Source organism: Pithys albifrons, chromosome 10, assembly GCF_047495875.1.
Source record: "Pithys albifrons albifrons isolate INPA30051 chromosome 10, PitAlb_v1, whole genome shotgun sequence".
NCBI lineage: Eukaryota > Metazoa > Chordata > Aves > Passeriformes > Thamnophilidae > Pithys > Pithys albifrons.
The window spans coordinates 24,101,844-24,114,805 of NC_092467.1; the positions used below are offsets into that span (position 1 = coordinate 24,101,844).

At 43.2% G+C, this 12,962-nt stretch overlaps 1 protein-coding gene across 2 annotated transcripts in view; it reads right to left on the reverse strand.

The window, feature by feature from the left end:
* The window catches only part of GPBP1L1 (GC-rich promoter binding protein 1 like 1), a 32,162-nt gene extending 19,204 nt beyond the window's left edge, over positions 1-12,958 (reverse strand). The window contains exon 1 of one of the 2 annotated variants that reach the window (XM_071564568.1): positions 12,851-12,958. The gene's annotated coding sequence lies outside the window, so the exon portion shown is untranslated. Of the gene's footprint in view, positions 1-12,187; positions 12,283-12,850 lie in introns of those variants that run through there. The other variant, XM_071564569.1, reaches the window with a different exon arrangement.
* Between the last annotated feature and the right edge of the window lie 4 nt (positions 12,959-12,962).

Below are 12,962 nucleotides of genomic sequence, written 5' to 3' on the forward strand. Positions count from 1 at the left end.
GATTTAAGGTGTCTAAACAAACAAACACCAAAGAATTCCAGTTTTCAAGTAAGAACCAGGTCTGAGTACACAACAAAACTAAAAACACCACAAAAGTACAATAACCACGTTCCATTCACAAAAACGGTTCCCAATACCTTTGGGAAAGGCAATGGAAAAGAAAAGCACAAGCTGCAAAGGCTTCCGTTTATATCTGAGCACAATCAAAACCAAGGGGAAACTTTTTGTAGAACTCCAAGCACCAGTTTATGAATGACCCTGCAGAAGCTTTGGGTCTCCTAACCTCCTATTTTGCTATCACTGGATGAGTGACCAGGGCAGTGTCTAACCTGTGTCTGTCCAACATGCAGACAGTCCAGTGCAGCTCCCAGACCTGACTCCCTATCTCAGCAGGCACAGTCACCACTTTTCAGGCATTGTCTTCCTGAGCATGCACAAGGACAAAAAGAACAAGGGATGCAATACTGAAATGCAATACTTTTTGCTAAAGTAAAAACCTTGTTGGATGAAGTCTTGCAAATTATAGTAGTCCTGAAACCCTTTGGTCTCTGGGATTAGACTCAGGCAGGTTTTACAGCCCTCTCTCTCATCCAACAGCACTTGGGCAACCTGAGACCACTTACAGAACCCCCCACACTACTGACAACAGTAACATCACAAAATCCTAACAGGCAAGACCCAAAGTCTCTCAATCACCTTCTCTGGCAACAACCTACAACAGATTCTTAAGAAAAGCAGTGCAAGAACAAGAGCAAATAGCATTCGGACTCCCAGGAAACTTTCTCAGACGTTTAAGCTGGAGTCTGCACTACCGCTTATTACCAGTCAGAGCTTCCACGTAAATCTGTTGAATGGCTTTGTTTTCAGACACATTTATACATCTTTGCCTCCCAAAGGACAGTTGGCACAGTTCACTTGTGCTTTGTGTAGGAGTCAACTACAAAAAATGTCAGCCTCAGTTCCACTGGACATTTTCTAACGTGCCCAACCACATTCTATTGAATTTTTCATGACATGCATGATTTTATACAACATACACAAACTCAACAAGCCATCCCTGTCCCACACTAAGTCAGTGTATTCATGGAAGTTTTCTGAAGACCTCTAATCATCCTTACTAGCATTTACCATATCCTTTAAATATGTCACCAAAACTGCATGAAGTGTCCAAGATCTGGGAGTATGGCCCATTTATACAGTGGCTAACTGTGCACGTTTAAACTTTTCTTCCTAATATATAATATTGTTTCTTTCTTTTTTTCTGTTACTACACAGAACTAAAATGACCTTTGCCAACCACTCAGTTCTCATACTGCATTAACAGTTCAATTGAACTGATCTCTGCTTCATTACAGAAAACACAAGAACAAAGATCATCAGTAGCCACTCCCAACTCCAGGAAAAAAGGAAACAAAAGTGCTTGTCAGTGCAAATTTAATTAATTCTCTCTTTCCTTCAAAATGAATTCAAATTTGAGTTATTTCTGGTAATACAAATCAGAAAGAGAAAATACTACTACTACTAATATCACTAAATGAGACACTCCCTAAAGGGATACCTCTTTTCATAACAATGAAATCAGCATTAATGAGCATTGGTGAAATAAAAAAAAAGGTTGTCTGTCAACTATCCCAAAATATTCTTCCATTGATCAACATGAGTGTTTTGCAAGTAATCTAAGCACAAAAAATGCCCCAATAACTCTGTATTAACACTTGTATTCCACTTGTTAACAATTCTAATTGACCTTTGAAAAAACCTTAAATTATCATTTTTTACATGTAGCATTAAAATTTCATAGCAACCCCTTTTCATAAGATTTTATTGTTACAAAAGTACCTTTTCCCCGTGGCTTAACTTTCATAACTAAATATCCCTCACTGTCATTTTACATGCAGGTACAAGTGGTATTTATCACTGAGTCAAACAAAATTGCCAGGTGCTCTTTTATACTGCCAGATTTGATTGTGCATTTGTCTAAACAAATATTAAAAACTGACATGAAAATGGAAGGAAGGTACAAGCATATTCAATATAAAGAGGAGACACAGACCACAGTAAAGAAGTATCTGTAGTCTGAGATGAATCCCCCTTCTCCAGCACACCATCTACAAAGTTCTTGCTGTACCACAGCTGGAGCTGCCCAGCCTCTTTCAGTCTCTGTTACCTTTAATTTCTGCTCCTAACATAGACTTGATCAGAGTTAATCTCTAAACCAGAGGTTCTAAAGCTTTGATTCTCAAGCTGAGCTTTTCAGACGTACCCAATAGCAGGAACAAAGGAGGTGTTCAATTGTAAAGACTTACACTGACCAGAACACGAGACTAGAGAGACAACCAAAGCCACTGAGCTATGACATTGCTCACTGTAACAAGACATTTCAGGAGTCCAAAGAGCAAGCCCAGATTACCCTCAGCAGGGACACAATTCTGTTATTCCTTCCTCTTTTATCTCCTCCTGCCTTGGCCTACAGGACTGTGAAAACCCAACAGGAAGCACCGGCTGCCCCGAATTACACCCCAGCACACCCTCTCTGGGAGTACCTGGATCCAGGGCTTCCAACCTCTGTCCACATCACATACTGCACTGCACATTTCTGAAATGCAGACATTTTACTGGGTGTTTTTTCTGCTTCATTGTACCCTGCAAACCTCCCCAGGTCTTTTCAACTCTGCTGTCCAGAATTCAATTAATTACAGCCTTTAATTCAATTTCTCCTCTCCTGCAACAGCAAATCACAAAGACATGGAGCCTCCAGTGGAAAACCAGTATAAAAGTAAACTTTTACCCTTCATTACACATTTATCAGTCCAGTTAACAGCAGCTGTAAAAGGTCACAAGGACAGCACTGGCCTATCTCCACCACAATTTCAGTTCACTGCATCTCTATCTGTTATTCTAAAATAAAACATGTTTACTTAAAAAAAAGTTGAGATTTGTTTTTCTAACCAGCCAAGTCTCAATTCAGATTTCAATAATATTCCTAAAGATCAGATGTCAGCTGGGTTGCAAAAGCATTCCCAAAAATTAGTGACTAATTTAATGGATGCAGAAAGCAGAACAGAATTTACTCCCCTCATCAAATTTTTTTCTGTGAAGATCTATTAAAGTTATTTAATCAAGCAGATATGCCTAAACATACAAAACAGGCCACTTTCCACTTTGTTACTCATTGGAGTAGTGTTACCAGATAGGTGTATGTCAGTTTATGATAAAGAATGAATACCATACGCATTCAATGGAATATGAACTTCTAACAACTTCTGCTTCACCCCACACATTCACAGAAATAGGGAGTCAGAGCCTGGAGCCCAACCAAGGAATCAAAAGCATGCTACTGATTTCCTTAAGGATACCAAGAAGCCTCACATGAAATTTCACTATTTGGTTATCCAGAATAAACCCCCCCAAAAGCCAAGAAGAAAGGTTGCTCTTACTACTATAAACACTTTATTGAATAAGATGCTCACAGTCTTCACGGAGCTCCAACCCCTGCCATGGGCAGAGACTCCTTCCACTAGGCCAGGTAGCTCAGAGCCCCATCCAGTCTGGCCTTGAACACTCACAGGGATGGGGCATCCAGAGCTTCTCTGGGCATTCTGTGCCACTGAATTACACTTATAATGTAACTGCAAAGCTTGCTTCAACTTTGCAAGCATTATTAGGCCTTACTGTAAAAGACACAGGTACAGCATAATTAGGTCAATAGTCATCATAACAACTGGCAAGCTGAGTCTGCACAAGTTTAGATTATTTATTTGCAGTTCACCTACATAAAGTATCTACGAAACAAACTTATTTTCATTTTGCTTTCACTTCCATTAATACAGTTGTCTACACATACCTTCAGCCTGTCTACATGACTGAAAAACAGCTGTCTGTGGAGAGGACAAATGCAGATATTCTGGAATGGCACGTGCAGCTGGCAGTGCTCACACACCTGAGGTGCTGGGAGCCAGAATAACCAAATCACAGCTATGTCATCATTACTTGTTCTTTCCATTATATCACACATTAGCCCTCCAAAACAGTTATCCAAATTTAAAGGACAGTTGTATTAGTAAAAAATTCTGCAGAAAACATTGTTTGAATTGTATCTGGCTGCTGAAGAAAACAGTGTCTAAAATGCAGAGCATCATACCAGGTTTTCTAGAATTACAGAAGTATTAGCCCATTTTAGAACACCAAATGATGGATTAAAATGTTAATCGTGCACTAAACCAAAATCTTCCAAATACAGGTATTAAAAGTTTCAGTGAAAAGCAGCTTTTACTGAAAGATTCACATCTTGTTTTTCAAGTTTAAAGCAAATGAATCTGTGTTGCAGAACCATGAAGACTGTTTTGTGTTCTAGAAACAACACTACAAGTCTATATATCCCAAGATGAAAATGTGCCAGAAGCTTGGCCATACAGAAGTTCTTCCAGAGAAACAGGCCAGGGGTGGGGGCAAATCACACTGTTACATACCCGACCACTTACACAAACCAGATGACTGACTTAAAAGAACATACAGACACATCTATGTCCTAAACCCCTTTTCTCTCCTGACAGTCTCCTCTCCCCATACAGCTCTGCTTCAAAAACAACCTGTCCTTTTACCTACTTACTCTCCACTTCTCTACGGTCTCGCTGACCGAGTCTTACCTCCTTCAACATTTCTGGACACAAACAGGCTCCCACACAGCCACGTGCCCTGCAAACCTGAACAGCCTGGGCTTGTGAATACACACTGAGATATGGAGTGCAGTGGGTAAGGAGATGATTTTTTTTTTCGTAACAGCAATCAAGGATAAAAGGGCATACAAGAGTAACGACCAAATCACAGAGAAAAGCAGCTTGTAGGACTGTAATGTAGGAGAGATTCTTCATCAAACAAGAGAACACCACTGACAAAAACATTATCTTTAAAAATGCTATTGGCTGATTGATACCTGCCCTCCAAGCCTCAGCTGATCCAAGTTTCTGCCAGCAAGGTTACCACATCACTACTGGGTCAACAACAGTATGAGAGCACTGAGGAAACCACAGAAAGCAAAGCCAGCAGGCTTGTCTTTGGAAGCAAGTTGTATTTAACTAAAAAGCCCACAGCACATTTTGGAAAAGGTGGCATCTGGGGACCCTGTACAGTGGCCTGTGTAAGATGATAAGCCTTCTTTGAACTTCAGCCAGCAAGTGTGACACACCACAAACGAACCAGTGGGTTCCAGTGGGTTTTGGTGAGTTTACTCATCAAAGTACCAAGAGTACCAAGAACAGGTCATTTTAAACATGTAAAATCTAAAAGGCTCAACTCCTCAAAAGCACAGAACAGGGAGAGCACAAACTTTCTAGCCATTATGCCTTCCAACAATTATTCTCAGATGCTTCTTATTTTGTAGCTCCTCAATACTGTCATCCCTTGTGCCTCTCTCCTGTGCCTCTTAAGATTCCACCTCCCTCTAATAACCCTTTATCTGTCTTTAGTGCTGTTAATGCCAGAGAATTCAGTATTTACCTGAAATATTAAAACTCCTCACTGCTCTGCCCTGCTGCAGGGAGCAAGGTTTCAGGGACTGTACACACATCTCTTAAACAAGTCCATCCACTGACACAAACCCAAGAAACACATTTTAAATAGTATTAGGCTTTAAATGTGAACAATGTTCTGAACTTTCAAACAGCTTTAGCATTTATTAAATAAGATGTTTTAAATCTGAAGATGGTATTCTGTTCATTTCAATAAAATCCAAAGGTCTTTTTAGCTCTTGAGGGGAACAAAATCAAACATCTATTTCGTAGTGCACTTTGACCTACAGACCTTTTGCAAGGATCTGATGCCAAGATAAGGCTCTGTTTTGTCCAAAGCCTTGTCATGGCAGCCTTTAAAGGCACCCTCTCCTCCCCAAAACCTCATGACAGAATGAGAGAAATGGCAGTGAAGAGCCCATGGTACAGTTTGCCCAAAGCCCAAAGGAACAAAGTGACTTGTCCTGCTCAGTAGCACCCACCAAGATAATGCTGTTCCCCATCATCAGGAAAGAATTGCAAATATGTAATTACTGGCTTATCCCTGGTGCATCCTACACACCTCCTGCCTACCTGTCCTCCAGAGATGGGGACAGAACCTAAGCAGAAGTGAAGTAAGAAATTCTCCAGAACCCTAAAAAAAATAACAGGTTGGGTAGTTCTCACTAGGGGTATTTTATAATCCAGTATTTTACCAGGGTCACTACTGCTACTATAGCACATTTACATTCAGATATATTCTGTTGGAGCAGAGAAAAACGTATTTCCTTTAGAAAAGAGCATTAAATGCAACCAGATTATTTATCAAATATTTGTGTCAAGGCAAAAGACACTACAAATCAAGTAGAGGGAAGTCCAGATCTGCATTCCAGATGAAGGACAAGGAAGCATTTGCAAAGAGCAAAGTGAACCGAAAGTCAACAAAGAAACAAGAGGCCCCTCTCCTAACCAGTACTGTAGTAATTCTTCCCCTCATTACCATGACCTGAGTCCCATAAGACCAGTACTGCAAAACTGAGAAGGGAGGTACATTCCAGTTACAGGTACTTCTCCCTCAAGACAACACACCCAGACTGAGGGACAACTCATACCCTCTCTGCCCCTCCCAGCACCTGGATTACTTCCCAACCCTTTAACATCATGACAATATGATCAAATTCCACATTTATTTCCCTGTGACTGGGACCTGACAAAGACCTGTTCACTCAGCACTTTTCAGCATGTGTACAACACCTGCATTACAGTTTCTAAAGTTGACATTGCCTGCAATGTTTTAATTCCACTAGTTTAACATTTTCGGCACTTTCTCTGATTGAAAAAGTATTAACAAACATCAACGCACCAAAGTCACTGAAGACAATTCAGTTTCAAATAAGTTATATACATATAAAATAAATTGCAAACTCAATACATAATTCACTTGTTTGGTCTTGGCTAAAAAAAAAAAAATAGAAAAGTGATCCCTAATCCTAATTAGTGATCCAATGATTTGCTGCAGCTGGGGAAGATCTCATTGTGTGTTCACAGTGTTTTCCTGGAGCTTTCACTATGATCTGGTCTGTGAAACTCTTACAGACAAAATAAAGCAAGAAGTTATGGACAAAGTGTTGTCCAGCTGGTTTAAGCTTTGTCTTTGGATCTGGCAGAGAATTACTGTGTTATTCTTCTGCAGCCACACTGTGCAGGTCAAGAGTTAAGCAATGCCATTCTTCTGTCCTACTAATCCTGCAATAAACCAGGGAAACCAGCAAAACACCTGTGTGGGAAAAAAAGTCTTCAGAGGTGGTATAATTCATTCCCTTTTCCTGAAATTTCAAAGAATTTAGCTCTACCCTCTTCCATGAGATGTCTCTGAAAATCAACTAAGCAATGCTCTCCTTCACCAATTTGTACAGTGATCTTTGGGTTGCAGAGATCCAAAAATTAGTCCTCGAATGACTCAAAACATACAAGAAAAATGGCTGTTATCAGCAGACTGGAATTCATTATTGAAGCTGTACATATCTCCTCTGGAATACTTTTTGGTAGCTGTAAATCAATCCAGATTAGCACATCAGCATATCCATATAATCTGTTTTGGGTTTTCTTATGGCTTGAAAGCCTGTCCCCAAATTTAAGGCCTCACCTCAACACATTCTGTTGCAATTTCAACCCATAACTACTTATTTTACTCACGATGGATATGACAAGCTGACTAAACTCCCCTTGCAGATACTTTTTAAGACATCTTTACCCCAGATCAGCGCTTCAGTGTTCCCTGACTGAAAGGTAACTTGAGCACATGTTTTTTTTCCCTGGGGAAGTCCCACAGACCACCCTGTATCCCAGCCCTGTTGGGCTGAGAAAAAGGATGTAATATCATATTCTGGAATCAAATATAGTCACACTGTAAAAAAAATAAACAACTACTCTCAGCCAGTCAAATTTTACTGTTGAAGCTCCAAGCTTTTAAGTTCAAAGCACTAATAATGACAATAACTGATGTGACCCACCTCCCAAGCACAACAACCCGCAGGCAGTGACAGGAGACAGAACTGCCCCCAGTCACACCTGCAGGTAACTTTTTCAAGCTGCTTTATATATCAGCTGCTGATGTCTCATGAAACACACTGTATAAAACCATTCTAGAGCTAAATAATCCATTTCCCCTCCAGTCCTTACTCTGGGTTTCTCTTCTTTGCAGATGTTCCACAGTCATAACTTTCCCAGGTATGAAAGTATCACAAACTGCACAAGGCAGTTGCTGCTGCAGACCCACCATGCTCAGCAGAACGGAGAAACTGCTCCACTACCTGACTTAAAATGCTGCTTCTGTATGTTGCAGTATGACAAGTGAATTCATGACAGTGATGCTGCTGACTCACAATAATTTAGGAACCACCACAGCCCCCAGATCCTCCCCCACAGAACTCTGCTCAGCCAGCTGCTACTTGTCTGCGTAGGCAATACACCAAAACAGTAATCTGAACCCATCTACACCAAAATGGCTGGAACCAATGCTATTGATTTTGGCCATTTATCCAATTTGTCAAGATCAATCATCTCTGTGTACAATAAGAACATTATTTCAAAACAGAGAAGTGAAACTACCAAAAAGTCTGTGACCCAGGACAGACTCCCCGATGTGAACACGCTTTCCCCAAACACAGCCAAGTCCTGCCTTTGTCTGGGTGTTGTGAGGGAAAGTGCTCCTCAACTCTTCAGCATTCTGGAACTTTTCCCACCCCCAGAGGCTCTCAGCTCACTAAATACTGTAAGTTACATTCCATAAGGCCCAGTCAACCTGAAGACATTAAAGTTGTCATTAACCTGTTTCTCTACTTTTAACTAGAGTTCAAAGCAGAGGAAAGACAGTTTTCCCAAACTAACAGTCAAGATCATAACACATTCAGCATCTTCAGGATGAGAGTTCCTTGCTGAGTTTAAGATTAACATCAAAGGTCTTTTCAGACCATCTCACGTGAGTCCTGATTAATCCCTTGATGATGGATGACGCATTGTAACACAATGGCAAAACACTCCTGGCTGCTGGAAGGCTGGAGACTGTTGTAATCTTTACCATACAAATTCTCAGCAACTTTGTGAATACCAATAAATTTCTGTGCCCAGGATAATACCGTGTACCTCCCTGCCAGACTCAGCCCTTTATTTACAATTGTTCATCACAAACGAAGATGACAGAGTTCCAAGAGTGACGCTCGTTGCCATGTCCTCGTATGTTGCAGCCACACCATGGGGGGTCACACAGATAACCAGAACAGCCATTCCTGTCCCCACTGTCACTTCCTCCTGGCCCTTACTATGCCTGACACTCCTGTCTACCTGAACCCAGAGAACTGACCTGGAAAATAAAATTGCTCCAAGGGAAATGAAATTAAAATTCTTAACTTGGTCCTGTATTGGAAAAGGGGATTACCAAAACCAGAGCCAGCATTACACACACCCACCCCTTTTCAGTCACCAACATCACACCACGAAGTTGTGATGCTCCTTTCAGGGTGGAGGATAAAACTGTGAAACCCCAACTGGAAGTGATGACAAGATTCAAGGAGAAAGAAACCCAGGCAAAAAAACACTGGCTTTTTTTCCTGGAATGACTGCAAAGCCCAGAACTTCAGTAGCTCCTGGTGAACTCTCTTGTGTACAACAGTCCCCAGCACACAAGGTCATGGACTGCAAAATATTTCTTTCTGAGCATCACTTACAGCAGAAAACCTCAGTTATGTTTGGCTGCACTGGTTCAAAGGATTTTTGTTAAGCTAGACCTTGGAAGTGCAACTATTTCAGATTAGTCATTTTATGGAACTGCACACACCAACACTTTGTGAAATTGTTTTGCTGTTTAAATGCAGAAATGTCTAAGTAGCATAAAGTGTGAAAATTCTTCTCCCCACACTTCAGAAGGTCAGCTAGAGAAGGCAGGAACTGGAAGAGTTAAGCACATTTTAATCAAGACTTTCCAGTTTGAAGTGATACAGCCTAATCATTAATGTCTATGATTAATTAAGCCAAATGCTTCCCTTCCCACTGACTGTCATGCTCCCAGCCCTGTGAACTGGCCCCAGAACTCTGAGGTTTGCACGTACCTGTGCGGGGTGGTGGCTGCTTGGCCACTGTCAATCTCTACCTAAATCCACTCCCCAAACTGAACTTTATCTTCTGACCACACAGTAACTCATTAAAGTTTGGCACATTTTCACAGGACCATACTAAGTTACAGCACACAAACAGCATCCTGGCATTCATGAAGTGCTCTGAGCAGGACACATTTCTGCCAACTTCACTGCTTTTCATCAAATCTGAGGAGTAAATAGCACATGCACTTCAATTACTCTTGCTGAAACAAAAGCCACACGACTTTCTTGGCATCCTGGGCACTACGTGAGTGACAGCAAAATGTCTACTGACATTGCTGAGTCTGCAGAACAAAAACTAAACCACTCCTGCCTCTACAAATAAATTAACATAAAAATCCCACAGCAACCCCCTGGTACACAAACCACCTCATCAACTGCAAAATTCAGCAACTATGACCACCTTTCCCTGGGTAACCCAGAGCAACAGACACCCCACGGTTGTGTTTCCACAGAGCCCCAAGGAAAACCTGTGTCCCTGCGAGCTCAGCTGGCACTGAGGGAGGTGCTTTGTGCTTCAGCTCCGCTGAGCAGCCAGCCCTGTCCAATCTCTTCCTACAGACAAACAAACAAAGCACACCCCAGAGTACACTTCACAACCAAGTCAATTCAGCAGTTACACAACTAACTTCAAACAACTTGTAACACTGACAGAAGAAAAAAAAACTTTAACTCCCGAGCCAATAGTTTTTGTTCACTTTGTAAAGGTAAGAAGAGCTACATTATCTGCTATCCCACACTGGAACAAATTCACAGACCTAACCACAGCATTTTTCTGTATTAAAAATAAGTATTCCACAACTCTTGAAGTAATGTTTACATTTCATGAAAATGCTAGTGCGTATTATTTTTTCTCTAGTGCCTTTATTTCCTAATTTAAAACAGGAATTTCAAGAGACAGTAACACCAAACGTACAGAGCAGTCACATCTGTGCGTCAAGGTGACCATACCCTGCAAATATTCTCAAAGTAAAGTATTTTCCCAAACATTCAGAGAGCATGCACTTGCATTTGATTTGTTGTATTTCACATCTGCATTCTGCTCCTCATATTTCTGAGACACCCTCAGAAAAAACAGGACTTGCTTTTTTTCAAAAATGCCATCTGTTCCCTGCATATTTTCCCTTTAGGTTCTCGTATGATAACTGCAATGGAAACTTCTGTGTCATATACGATTAGGGCTATAAAAGAGGTGAATATAAAATGCAGAGGCTGCACTTTGTACTAATAGCTGCAAAAAAAAAGAAAAAAGAAACATGGGGAAATATCACCTGAAGCCTTTCTATTCTAAATACAAAAATACGAAACTTCGAAAAGTTTTCCTTAAGGGACTTTCCTCTAAAAATGATGAGAAAGAATGTGAGAGGAAAAACTGCTCCTCTTAAATCTGGGAATTTTATTTCTTCCTACCACTGCTCTACACTTGTTTCCTTCCTGAGTCAGAGACTGGAAGTTTGAAATACCGGTCTTCAAATGGATAAGCACAGAGAACCTTTCACTACAATATCACCCATATTCATTCATGGAAGTAACATTTGCATAGGCCTTTTTGGTAACACCTAACATTTTTATAGAAGCAATGTCAACTCTACAGCAAACTCAGCTTTGATGGCTCTTCAATTCTCTCAGCTGTTCTCCCCTCTCCATTCCCCCCGTTGCTGTTTCCACACTTTGCTCAGGCACTCGCAACGTTTCAGAGCATTATCGACATTACTAACACTTGTGTCACTCACACTCGGGGGCGGGGAAAGGCAGGATGACCTACCTGGTCACGTTAACATAAAAAGATTTTTGAGCAACCCTGTTAGACGATTCTAATATTACTTAAAAAGATTTAAATAGCGACTGTTCCTCTACAGCTGTTTAAAAACTCCTAACCTGTGCAGACACCCACTATCTGCTCTAAAATCATTCCAAAAGAGCTCGCCACTAAATTCAACGTCTCAACTGGACCTATGAAACGCCACGGTTATTCTGATCAAGTCCAGCCACAGCGGTTTAAGCAAAAGCAGACAAAACCTGAGGCCAACGGGGCACAAAACACACCGGACACGCAGAAATAACTTTCACGCCGGAAGGAACCACCTCACGCTCGGGCCGGGCGCTGTTTTGCTGCGAGCGGACAGCGAGTGGCACCTGACAAGTTTCGCAGCCCGGCTGGCAGGGCAGGGCGGGCCGGGCCCCGGTGCCCGCAGCACACGTGTCACTGCCGGGCGCCGACCGCCCCTTCGCGCCGGGGGCAGCCGGGAAGCGCGGCCCGGGAGGAGCCCAAAGGAAGCGACCGGGCTGGTTTCGCTTCCAGCCGGCAGCGGGGTCGCCCCTACCCGGCCCCCCCCGGGACTCGCCCGCCGCCCGGGCCTGCCCCCCCCCCGCCCCGCTCCCGGCCGACCCCATGACAGGAGCCGGGCTCCGGCAGTGTCAGCGCTGCGAACTTCCCGGCTGAGCAAGGAAACAATACCCCGCGGAACCCCGGCCCCCACTGCCCGCCCCGGCCCGGCCCTGCCCGCGAGGACCCCGCGCTGCCCCCACCGCGGCCACGGGACCGGGCACGGGGGGGGTGGCCCGGCCTGGCGGGAGGCCGCTCCCGGGCCGCGCCGAGCCCGCGATGCCTGCGGGGGGCGGCGTGGAGGCCCCCGGGGCGGCAGGAGCGCCGTGGGGGCGCGGGAAAGTCGGGGGACGCGGCGGGGGGGGCGCGGGGGCCGCACTCACCGGGCAGGCCCTGGCGCGGCTCCGGCGGCCCCACAACCATAACAAAGCTCTGCCCAAAATGGCCGCCCGGCCCTGCCCGGCCGGGGGCCGGAGGGGGCGGGGCCCGCGCGCG